The sequence below is a fragment of the Palaemon carinicauda genome, chromosome 7 (genome assembly GCF_036898095.1).
Source record: "Palaemon carinicauda isolate YSFRI2023 chromosome 7, ASM3689809v2, whole genome shotgun sequence".
In the NCBI taxonomy this organism is placed as follows: Eukaryota; Metazoa; Arthropoda; class Malacostraca; order Decapoda; family Palaemonidae; genus Palaemon; species Palaemon carinicauda.
The window spans coordinates 10256626-10267952 of NC_090731.1; the positions used below are offsets into that span (position 1 = coordinate 10256626).

At 34.0% G+C, this 11327-nt stretch overlaps 1 protein-coding gene across 2 annotated transcripts in view; it reads left to right on the forward strand.

Annotated features, from left to right (window-relative positions):
- LOC137643834 (uncharacterized) overlaps window positions 1–10275 on the forward strand; it is a 90261-nt gene extending 79986 nt beyond the window's left edge. For both annotated transcript variants that reach the window (XR_011045082.1, XM_068376549.1), the window contains exon 5: window positions 10186–10275. The gene's annotated coding sequence lies outside the window, so the exon portion shown is untranslated. The remainder of the gene's footprint in view (window positions 1–10185) is intronic.
- The last annotated feature ends 1052 nt before the right edge of the window (window positions 10276–11327 follow it).

Genomic DNA, 11327 nt, shown 5'->3' on the forward strand with positions numbered 1-11327 from the left:
TAAAAAGTTAGAATATCGGAAATGCCTATTTTTTTTTTTTTTATAGTGAATCCAATGGCCAAAATTGTATGGTATCAAGAGACAGTAATTAGTAACGGTACTACAGTACCAAATAACTGTACCAACAACTTCATTTCCAATTATTAGGCGATTCTTTCATTATGTATAAAAAATGGGATCTTCAGATAATCCTAGCTTCTCCTCACGGTCCAGATTATAAAATATGAGTTCATATTGAAATCCTTCTGTGGCCTTTTAAAAACTTGAGATAGATTTATCTCTGTGAAAATTAATTGGGTTGTTTGATGAATGTTTGAAATGTATATAGTGATCAGAAGACCTTATCTAAGTCAAAATTTCAAAGGGTTGATCTTCAACCAAACAGCTTATGAAACAGACTTATTGAAATCGCGTAGGAATTGATACTGTCTTGTTGCTTTCAGATCTGTTAAACCACAATGTCAGTTTACTTTCTTTTTAGAAAGCAATGACTTTATTCATAATTACTTTCTCTTAGAGTCTTAGTCTGAAGCCAATTCCAATTGTACCTGTCAATCAATGGGTTATTCCCTTTGTCAGTTTCAACTGACTCTGTCAATCAATGGGTTATTCCCTTTGTCAGTTTCAACTGACTGTCAATCAAGGGGTTCAACTGACTGTCAATCAAGGGGTTATTTCTTTGTCATTTCCAACTGACTCTGTCAATCAATGGGTTATTCCCTTTGTCAGTTCCAACTTTCTCTGTCAATCAATGGGTTATTCCCTTTGTCAGTTTCAACTGACTGTCAATCAAGGGGTTCAATTGACTGTCAATCAAGGGGTTATTTCTTTGTCATTTCCAACTGACGCTGTCAATCAATGGGTTATTCCCTTTGTCAGTTACAACTGTCTTTGTTACTCAATGGGTTATTCCCTTTGTCACTTCCATATGTCTCTACCAATCAATGGGTTATTCCCTTTGTCAGTTCCAACTGTCTTTGTCAATCAATGGGTTATTCCCTTTGTCAGTTCCAACTGACTGTCAATCAATGGGTTATTCCCTTTGTCAGTTACAACTGTCTTTGTCAATCAATGGGTTATTCCCTTTGTCAGTTACAACTGTCTTTTTCAATCAATGGGTTATTCCCTTTATCAGTTCCAACTGACTCTGTCAATCAATGAGTTATTCCCTTGTCAGTTACAACTGTCCCTGTTAATCAATGGGTTATTCCCTTTGTCAGCTCCAACTGTCTTTGTCAATCAATGGGTTATTCCTTTTGTCAGTTACAACTGTCTCTGTCAATCAATGTGTTATTCCCTTTGTCAGTTACAACTGTCTTTGTCAATCAATGGGTTATTCCCTTTTGTCAGTTACAACTGTCGCTGTCAATCAATGTGTTATTCCCTTTGTCAGTTCCAACTGTCTTTGTCAATCAATGTGTTATTCCCTTTGTCAGTTACAACTCTCTTTGTCAATCAATGGGTTATTCCCTTTGTCAGTTCCAACTTTCTCTCAATCAATGGGTTATTCCCTTTGTCAGTTCCAACTGTTTTTGTCAATCAATGAGTTATTCCCTTTGTCAGTAACAACTGTCTTTGTCAATCAATAGGTTATTCCCTTTATCAGTTACAACTGTCGTATTAATCAATGTGTTATTCCCTTTGTCAGTTACACCTGTCCATATCAATCAATTTATTATTCCCTTTGTCAGTTACAACTGCCTCTGTCAATCAATGGGTTATTCCCTTTGTCAGGTACAACTGTCTCTGTCAATCAATGGGTTATTCCCTTTGTCAGTTCCAACTGTCTCTGTCAATCAATGGGTTATTGCTTTTGTCATTTGCAACTGTCCGTATCAATCAATATGTTATTACATTTATCAGTTACAACTGTCCGTAATAATCCATGTGTTATTCCATTTTTCAGTTTCAACTGTCCTTGTCAATCACTTGGTTTTTTCTGTTGTGAGTTACAACTGTCCGTATCAATCAATGTGTTATTCCTTTTGTCAGTTTCAACTGTCTTTGTCAATCAGTTGGTTATTCCCTTTGTCAGTTACAACTGTCCCAGTCAATCAATGGGTTATTTCCTTTGTCAGTTCCAACTGTAACTGTAAATCAATGGGTTATTCCCCGTGTCAGTTACAACTATTCGTATCAATCAATGTGTTATTCCCTTTGTCAGTTACAACTGTCCGTATCAATCAATGGGTTATTCTTTTTGTCAGTTCCAACTGTCTCTTTCAATCAATAGGTTATTCCCTTTGTCAGTTCCAACTGTCCCTATCAATCAATGGGTTATTCCCTTTGTCAGTTACAATGGTCTTTGTCAATCATGGGTTATTCCCTTTGTCAGTTACAATGGTCTTTGTCAATCATGGGTTATTCCCTTTGTCAGTTACAACTGTCTGTCAATCAATGGGTTATTCCCTATGTCAGTTCCAACTGTCTTTGTTAATCAATGGGTTATTCCCTTTGTCAGTTCCAACTGTCTTTGTCAATCAATGGGTTATTCCCTTTGTCACTTCCAACTGTCCCTGTCAATCAATGGGTTATTCCCTTTGTCAGTTCCAACTGTCTCTGTCAATCAATGGGTTATTCCCTTTGTCACTTCCATATGTCTCTGTCAATCAATGGGTTATTCCCTTTGTCAGTTCCAACTGTCTCTGTCAATCAATGGGTTATTCCCTTTGTCACTTCCATATGTCTCCGTCAATCAATGGGTTATTCCCTTTGTCAGTTCCAACTGTCTCTGTCAATCAATGGGTTATTCCCTTTGTCAGTTCCAACTGTCTCTGTCAATCAGTGGGTTATTCCCTTTGTCACTTCCATATGTCTCTGTCAATCAATGGGTTATTCCCTTTGTCACTTCCATATGTCTCTGTCAATCAATGGGTTATTCCCTTTGTCACTTTCATATGTCTGTCAATCAATGGGTTATTCCCTTTGTCACTTCCATATGTCTGTCAATCAATGGGTTATTCCCTTTGTCACTTCCATATGTCTGTCAATCAATGGGTTATTCCCTTCAACAGTCTGAAAAGAAGATCTTGCGAAAGACTCGTGTTTCATCTTGGAACTGGTGAAGCTTGAGAGAGAGGCTTTTGGCTTTCGTTTTTTGTTGATCTGTTTATTCTTGTAGAATAGTTATTGAACTGCCTTCACTGATTGCTGTGCCAATATTTATCATATTTTTCATTAATGCTCTCACAAGATTGCCTGTAACACCGAGTTCTGTAAGCATTCCTTATGATGTTATTCGATATTTAGACTAAAATGTAATTGTTGTTTTGCAAAGTTCTTCAGTTTTACATTTTTCTAGTAATTTTGGTAGATTTTCCTACAAATAAGACCTTTTTGTTATTTTTCCCCAAGCAAGCAAAAAAGAAAGCATTAGAGCGACATGCACAGAAGGTGCAACCCACGGGCTCTTGCGCTAAAGCAGTCCCTAAGTGGGAATATAGATGCAGTCGTCGTACAGTATTTAATTGTTTATTTCTGACGTCTTCCGATGGAACTTTGTTATTCTGTGGCATTACAGGAAGCTTGAAACTCTGTAGTTACTTCCGTCAACATTAGACATTCAATGCTGTATAAAACTTCTGTTCTGAAACTTTTATATTTATTGAATTTGAAAGCCGCCTAGAATACGGTTTTGAAACTTGAGTTGAGAATTAATAGCAGTAAAATTGCGATAGTAATTGAATTTCAATGTTACTTTTGTAAAGCCATCATATTTTATATAACTTGATTTTTTTAAAACCTTGAACATTTCAATGACTTAAAAAGTGACTCTTGAAGAAACTTTGGTGCATCTTTCATATTTTATCGAACTCTTGTTTCATTTTTTTTCGTTCAGAAAATCAATGTAGGGATCGGTTTTCATGAGTGTCGAGGAAACTGGACACCTAAGTAAATTGAAAAGCTCCAACACTTATTGGAAATATGGTTTTCACATCTTTGATAATTTTACGTTTTTTTTTTTTTTTTTTTTTTTTTTTTTTTTTTTTTTTTTTTTTTTTTTTTTTTTTTTTAGTAATATTGCAATATAAGTTAGTTGCTGGTACAGTGTAGGATGAAATACCAGGATCATATTAGAAATAACTGATGGAGTTCTGTTATACAATTAAAATCACAAATAAAATTGAAGTTAAATGGAATTCCTCTGATTAGCCATTGTTTTAGGTTGTCTGGAGTAATATCATACAACTTCCATATCACAAAAAGACACAAATTGAATAATTCATCGTCATATAATTTCTATGCCATAAGGAAGACACAAATTGAATAATTCATCGTCATATAATTTCCATACCATAAGGAAGACACAAATTGAATAATTCATCGTCATATAATTTCCATTGTCATATAATTTCCATACCACAAGGAAGACACAAATTGAATAATTCGTCGTCATATAATTTCCATACCACAAAGAAAACAAAAATTGAATATTTTATCAACATAATATGATTTCCATACCACCAGGAAGACACAAATTGAATAATATATCAAGATGATATAATTTCCATACCACAAGGAAGACATAAATTGAATAATTCATCTACATATAATTTCCATACCACAAGGAAGACACAAATTGAATAATCATCGTATTGTATGTATATCAATGGAAAAACCGCACGATCACTGACATCTATCAATGGAAAAACCGCACGATCACTGACATCTATCAATGGAAAAACCGCACGATCACTGACATCTATCAATGGAAAAACCGCACGATCACTGACATCTATCAATGGAAAAACCGCACGATCACTGACATCTATCAATGGAAAAACCGCACGATCACTGACATCTATCAATGGAAAAACCGCACGATCACTGACATCTATCAATGGAAAAACCGCACGATCACTGACATCTATCAATGGAAAAACCGCACAATCACTGACATCTATCACCGCACGATCACTGACATCTATCAATGGAAAAAGCGCACGATCACTGACATCTATCAATGGAAAAACCGCACAATCACTGACATCTATCAATGAAAAAACCGCACGATCACTGACATCTATCAATGGAAAAAGCGCACGATTACTGACATCTATCAATGGAAAAACCGCACGATCACTGACATCTATCAATGGAAAAACCGCACGATCACTGACATCTATCAATGGAAAAACCGCACGATCACTGACATCTATCAATGGAAAAACCGCACGATCACTGACATCTAACATGTATATACTAAACAAGTAGCTATCAACCAACAACAGAAAAAGGTTTTACGAACATGCTCTGTTATAATAACACCGTTCAAAAAAATTTGAACAGGTGTCATTGGTCTTCTTAGAGATTGGCCCTCTCGCGTTTCACGGTCTTAGTGCGTGTGTGTGTCTGTGTTTCTGTGTGTGTGTGTGTGTGTGTTTGTGTGTTGGCCAAGTTGCCAGGAATACGTGATCGCAGCTGGGGTGGGGTAATAGCTATTTTCGAGGTCCTTTGTTTCTGGTTCATAGGACGACGAGAAAGTCAGCAGTAATTTCATGTGGGATTACCAGTTGAACGTAGATTCTAAAGTAATCTCTCTCTCTCTCTCTCTCTCTCTCTCTCTCTCTCTCCTCTCTCTCTCTCTCTCTCTCTCTCTCTCTCTCTCATATATATATATATATATATATATATATATATATATATATATATATATATATATATATATCTATATCTATATCTATATATATACATATATATATATATATATATATATATATATATATATATATATATATATATATATATATACACACGTATGTATGTATGTATGTAGAGTATGTATATATATATATATATATATATATATATATATATATATATATATATATATATATATATATATATATATATATATATATATATATATATATAGCATAAAGAGAGAGAAACTCGCACGTTTTGTATATACTGTATATAATTATTTTTATTGTACATAAAGACTTGCAATGATTCCAATATTTTGAACGTTCTCGGGTAAGCGTATGTGTTATGGAAATTAATTCAAGCTTAATGTTTTTTTTTATCTTTTTTCTATTTTTTTTTTCTTTTTTTACAAACACTTGCCAGAGTGTCTAGGGTGTCAATTATCTCTCAAATTTTGATACACTTTTAAGTGTATCTTCAAAGTTAACTAAAATCCCAATTGTTCAGATATGTTGATCCAAAGCATGGAAATACCCTGTTAAATCTTGTAATTTTCCCATTGTTGTTTACTTTAAACCTGGGCTAGAAAATAAAGACGACAAAGGGAATACCGGAAAGTCGCTCGAATTTCTGTGAGCACTTTTCCTCGTTAGTGTGGCGCGTTGGCAACAGATGGCGCTGATTAGTTAGAGCTTTTGTTTACGTTTGGAATCGATATGAATTACGTTTGTCACTACTGTACTGCTAAATAATGATAAGTACTTATATGATTAAAATACAAAATATTTTGTAGAAAGGCAATGCCTGCAAAAGTGTACTACTGCCAAGGGCTTGAATAGAGAATAGTTGCAAAACGTCCGTAGATCTTTTCAGTGAATTTTAGTTGGATAACGAGAAAATCCAACATGGCCCTTAACCCTGAATCACGACTTTCCTATCTATATTATTATTATTATTATTATTATTATTATTATTATTATTATTATTATTATTATTATTATTATTATTATTATTATTTGCTAAGCTACAACCCTAATTGGCAAAGCAGAATACTATAAGCCCAGGGGTTCCAACAGGGAAAACAGCAACAGTAAGAACAGCATTAAGGTTTTTCTCCTCACCATTATTCACCGTGGTGTAGGATGGTGCCTCCTGTGTCCGGCAATACGTGAGCAGGATGACCATCCTAGTCATCCTTTGCTCCATTCTGTCTCCCAGGACAAGAGGGACATGGAGAGGAGGAGGAGGAGGAGGAGGCGGAGGAGGATGGATGGATGGATGGGCACTTGACGTCCACACGTGCTGTCTGGCAATTGGGTGAATGACAGAGACTTATTCAGGAGTCGTGTGAGGGCAGGTCCTTAAATGACGCATCCTAGAGCGTCAGAAGTGTCCCTGGGGGATTGGGGGTGTGGGTGAGTTACGTTTTGAAGGACTTACGCAGGTTGGAGGAGGTGGTGTGCTGGGGGGGGGGGGGTTGTGAGGTTGTGGCCTTGAGGGAAGGGGGGGGGGGAGGTTGTCGGGGAGGGGGTGCTATGAGTAATATTAGGTGAAATAAGAGTGAACAAAGGGGGTCTAGGGAGGTCGAGGGTGACTCACCTTTATTATTCCCCCCATTTTTTATCTTGGGAGATTTTGCTTTATACTTTACAGATGGATAAGGTTGGATTATACGCGTTTGTTTTCTTCAATTTTAATGGAATTGTTAATTTAATAGCCTTAAAATTAACTTATTATGAATTCTTCCCCGAGGCATTGGTTAAACTAACACTTGGATTGTTTTCCTCAATCTTATTATTATTATTATTATTATTATTATTATTATTATCATTATTATTATTATTATTATCACTTGCTAAGCTACAACCCTAGTTGGAAGAGCAGGATGCTATAAGGCCAGGGTATTATTATTATTATTATTATTATTATTATTATTACTTGCTAAGCTACAACCCTAGTTGGAAAAGCAGGATGCTATAAGGCCAGGGTATTATTATTATTATTATTATTATTATTATTATTATTATTATTATTATTATTATTACTTGCTAAGCTACAACCCTAGTTGGAAAAGCAGGATGCTATAAGGCCAGGGTAATATTATTATTATTATTATTATTATTATTATTATTATTATTATTATTATTATTACTTGCTAAGCTACAACCCTAGTTGGAAAAGCGGGATGCTATAAGGCCAGGGTATTATTATTATTATTATTATTATTATTATTATTATTATTATTATTATTATTATTATTACTTGCTAAGCTACAACCATAGTTGGAAAAGCAGAATGCTATAAGGCCAGGGGCCCCAACAGGGAAAACCGCCCAATGAAGAAAGGAAACAAGGACAAGTAAAATACAGTAACATTAGAATAAATATTTCATATAAACTAAAATATCAACAAAACTAGAGGAAGAGAAATTAGATAGAATAGTGTGCCCGATACCCTCAAGCAGTGGAAGACCATGGTACAGAGGTTAAGGCACTACCCAAGAGTAGAGAACAATGGTTTGATTTTGGAGTGTCCTTCTCCAAGAAGAGCTGCTTACCACAGCTAAAGAATTTAAATTCTTTTTGTCCTGTGTGAGAAATATTGTGGGTTGCCCTTCGTCATAGTGACGTCAATTGGATGTGAACGCGAATAGTCTTATGTATTGTTCAAATGGAGTTTCACTGATTAATTAAAGGAAATATTGAAATATTTGTTAGCAATTGTCATGTCGCGAATCAAAAAATGTATATAGCTTACTGTGGGAACGTCAGTAGAAAACAAAAATTATTTTGGGGAAAATTTGAAATTATATATATATATATATATATATATATATATATATATATATATATATATATATATATATATATATATGTATATATTATTTTAATAATTTTGATTATTAATATTACTGGTATTATTTTAATTACTTGACAGACCGAATTCGATATTAAAAAGGCATTTATGGGTTATTTGAATATATATATATATATATATATATATATATATATATATATATATATATATATGTGTGTGTGTGTGTGTGTGTATATATACACATATATTTATGTATTTATTCATTTGTAGTAATATATTTTTTTTTCATAATTCACTTGATGTCCCAGCACAGACTTGAATGCGTGTACATTAATGGTTTTTTTTTTTTTTTTTTTTTTTTTTTTTTTTTTTTTTTTTTTAATTGAAGAGCAGAAAACCATGTACATACAATATTTTTGACTTGCAACAACACAAAGCATTTTGAAAAGACTAACTTATAAATCTATCGTTGGAAAATCAATGTTTTTGTTGCCAAACCAGTTTATATGTTTTTTTCTTCTTTTTTTTTGTATTTCCATTTTACTTCTGCTTTGTAAATATTATTTTCATATGTTGCGCAATGTTTCTTTGATAAAAAAGAATCATTTTTTTACAGGGCAGTAACTCGTGAAAATGCTGAATTAATTTCCTTGAGAAAATTAATTGATACAACTTGATTAATTTCCTTGAGAAAATTTTCGATAAAACTTGATTAATTTCCTTGAGAAAATTAATGGATAAAAATTGATTAATTTCCTTGAGAAAATTAATTGATACAACTTGATTAATTTCCTTGAGAAAATTATCGATAAAACTTGATTAATTTCCTTGAGAAAATTAATGGCTACAACTTGATTAATTTCCTTGAGAAAATTTTCGATAAAACTTGATTAATTTCCTTGAGAAAATTAATGGCTACAACTTGATTGATTTCCTTGAAAATTAATCGATAAAACTTGATTAATTTCCTGGAGAAAATTAATGGAGGCAACTTGATTAATTTCCTTGAGAAAATTAATAGATAAAAATTGATTAATTTCCTTGAAAAAATTAATTGATACAACTTGATTGATTTCCTTGAGAAAATTATCGATAAAACTTGATTAATTTCCTTGAGAAAATTAATGGCTACAACTTGATTAATTTCCTTGAGAAAATTAATGGCTACAACTTGATTAATTTCCTTGAGAAAATTTTCGATAAAACTTGATTAATTTCCTTGAGAAAATTAATGGCTACAACTTGATTAATTTCCTTGAGAAAATTTTCGATAAAACTTGATTAATTTCCTTGAGAAAATTAATGGCTACAACTTGATTAATTTCCTTGAGAAAATTAATGGCTACAACTTGATTAATTTCCTTGAGAAAATTAATGGCTACAACTTGATTGGCAGAAATATAGTGAGGGTCAATGTCTCGTGTCGTTGGAGTCTAACTTAGCCTGTGAATTACTTTTCTGTTGTACCTTCGAGTGAAGCTTATATCCTTGAGTGTTCGATGTATTGTATGGCTGTGTTCTTTTCATTTGACTTTTTTCTTTATTCCAAGTATTTGACAAAGGCGGGGTTGGGACACGGTAGACGTGTGGATGAGCCATGATCATTTGTATGTAAGAATTGATAGAGAAAGAGGGAGAATGAGTGAGATACTTGTGGTGATCAATTGTGGTCTCTCTCTAGCCTCTGGTCTCTAGCTTGGAATTCTCTCTCCTTGCCCACAGCTTCAACAAAGTCTGCTGTATCACCAATTTCAACAGGAGCATCAGAGACTCCTGGAACAACAACAAAACGAGCTACAAACGCACCTCAAGGTCAGTTGCTTTTCGTGACACACACAAAAATAAAACACCACAGCGCCCCCTCCTAAGAGATGCAATGAAAAGAAAATGGAATCACAAACCAGACAGAAAACGGAGTGTGGGATATCTGATAATACTTCGAGACATCCTGATCGCTTTTATTTTTCTTTCTGTTGTTCTATTATTACTTTTCTTGTGTTTCTCTGTCGCTGGGTAATGTTTGTTGTAGCATGTATACTGTATATTAGACTTTTAACCAACGTTTGATCCCAGTTTTAGTCCCGACTAGCCATTTGTTTTGCTCCCAGTTTTATACCACAGCCGTCCCATGTCAGTCCTAAAGTTTCACTTATTTTGTTCCAAGAGATGCACATGTTAATGCTAGACTGTAGGATTTAGGATCGCCAGTGGTATTTCCTGAAAACTAATTAACCTTTTCCTCAATAGTCATAGGAAAGGAGAAATACTCGCTGTAGATGATTCCCATATAAATATTTTCTTGCATCATTTTTTAGAAGATCAGCAGTACTTTCTAGTGGTCAATGCTCCCTCTCATATGTCACGAAGAATGAGATAAACTTTCCCCCCCCCCTTTATTTTCTTCAAGATCAACTTTCCTGAAACAGAGGCAGTAATAGATTTTTCATCTACATTCGCTCTCCCCCCCCCATCCCCAAAACAATTGAGGTTTTACAAGTAGTTAAGAGGTTTGTGTGTGAGAAAGTAATAGAGAATGTTGTTATTTACGTTGTTAGATGGGCATATACAGCAAACGCATACTAAAAGTATATCGCCTAGGCCTAATCGTATGCTGAAAACTGGATGCTTTCCCTGTTCGTGTTTTTTTTTATTATTAAAATTGACTTTGTGATCACTAATGAACGTAAGTAGCCCAGGAATGCAATTCTAATCAATTAGATTGGCGTTTGAGTGTTTGTGACATACTAATGATTTTTTTTTCTATACGTTCTTGTTAACAAGGAGTTGTTGAGCCTATGCTAACTGATTCATTATCCGAGCGAATTAATTATCGCGTGTTGTTGATGCCTTTATCATTAAGGCAA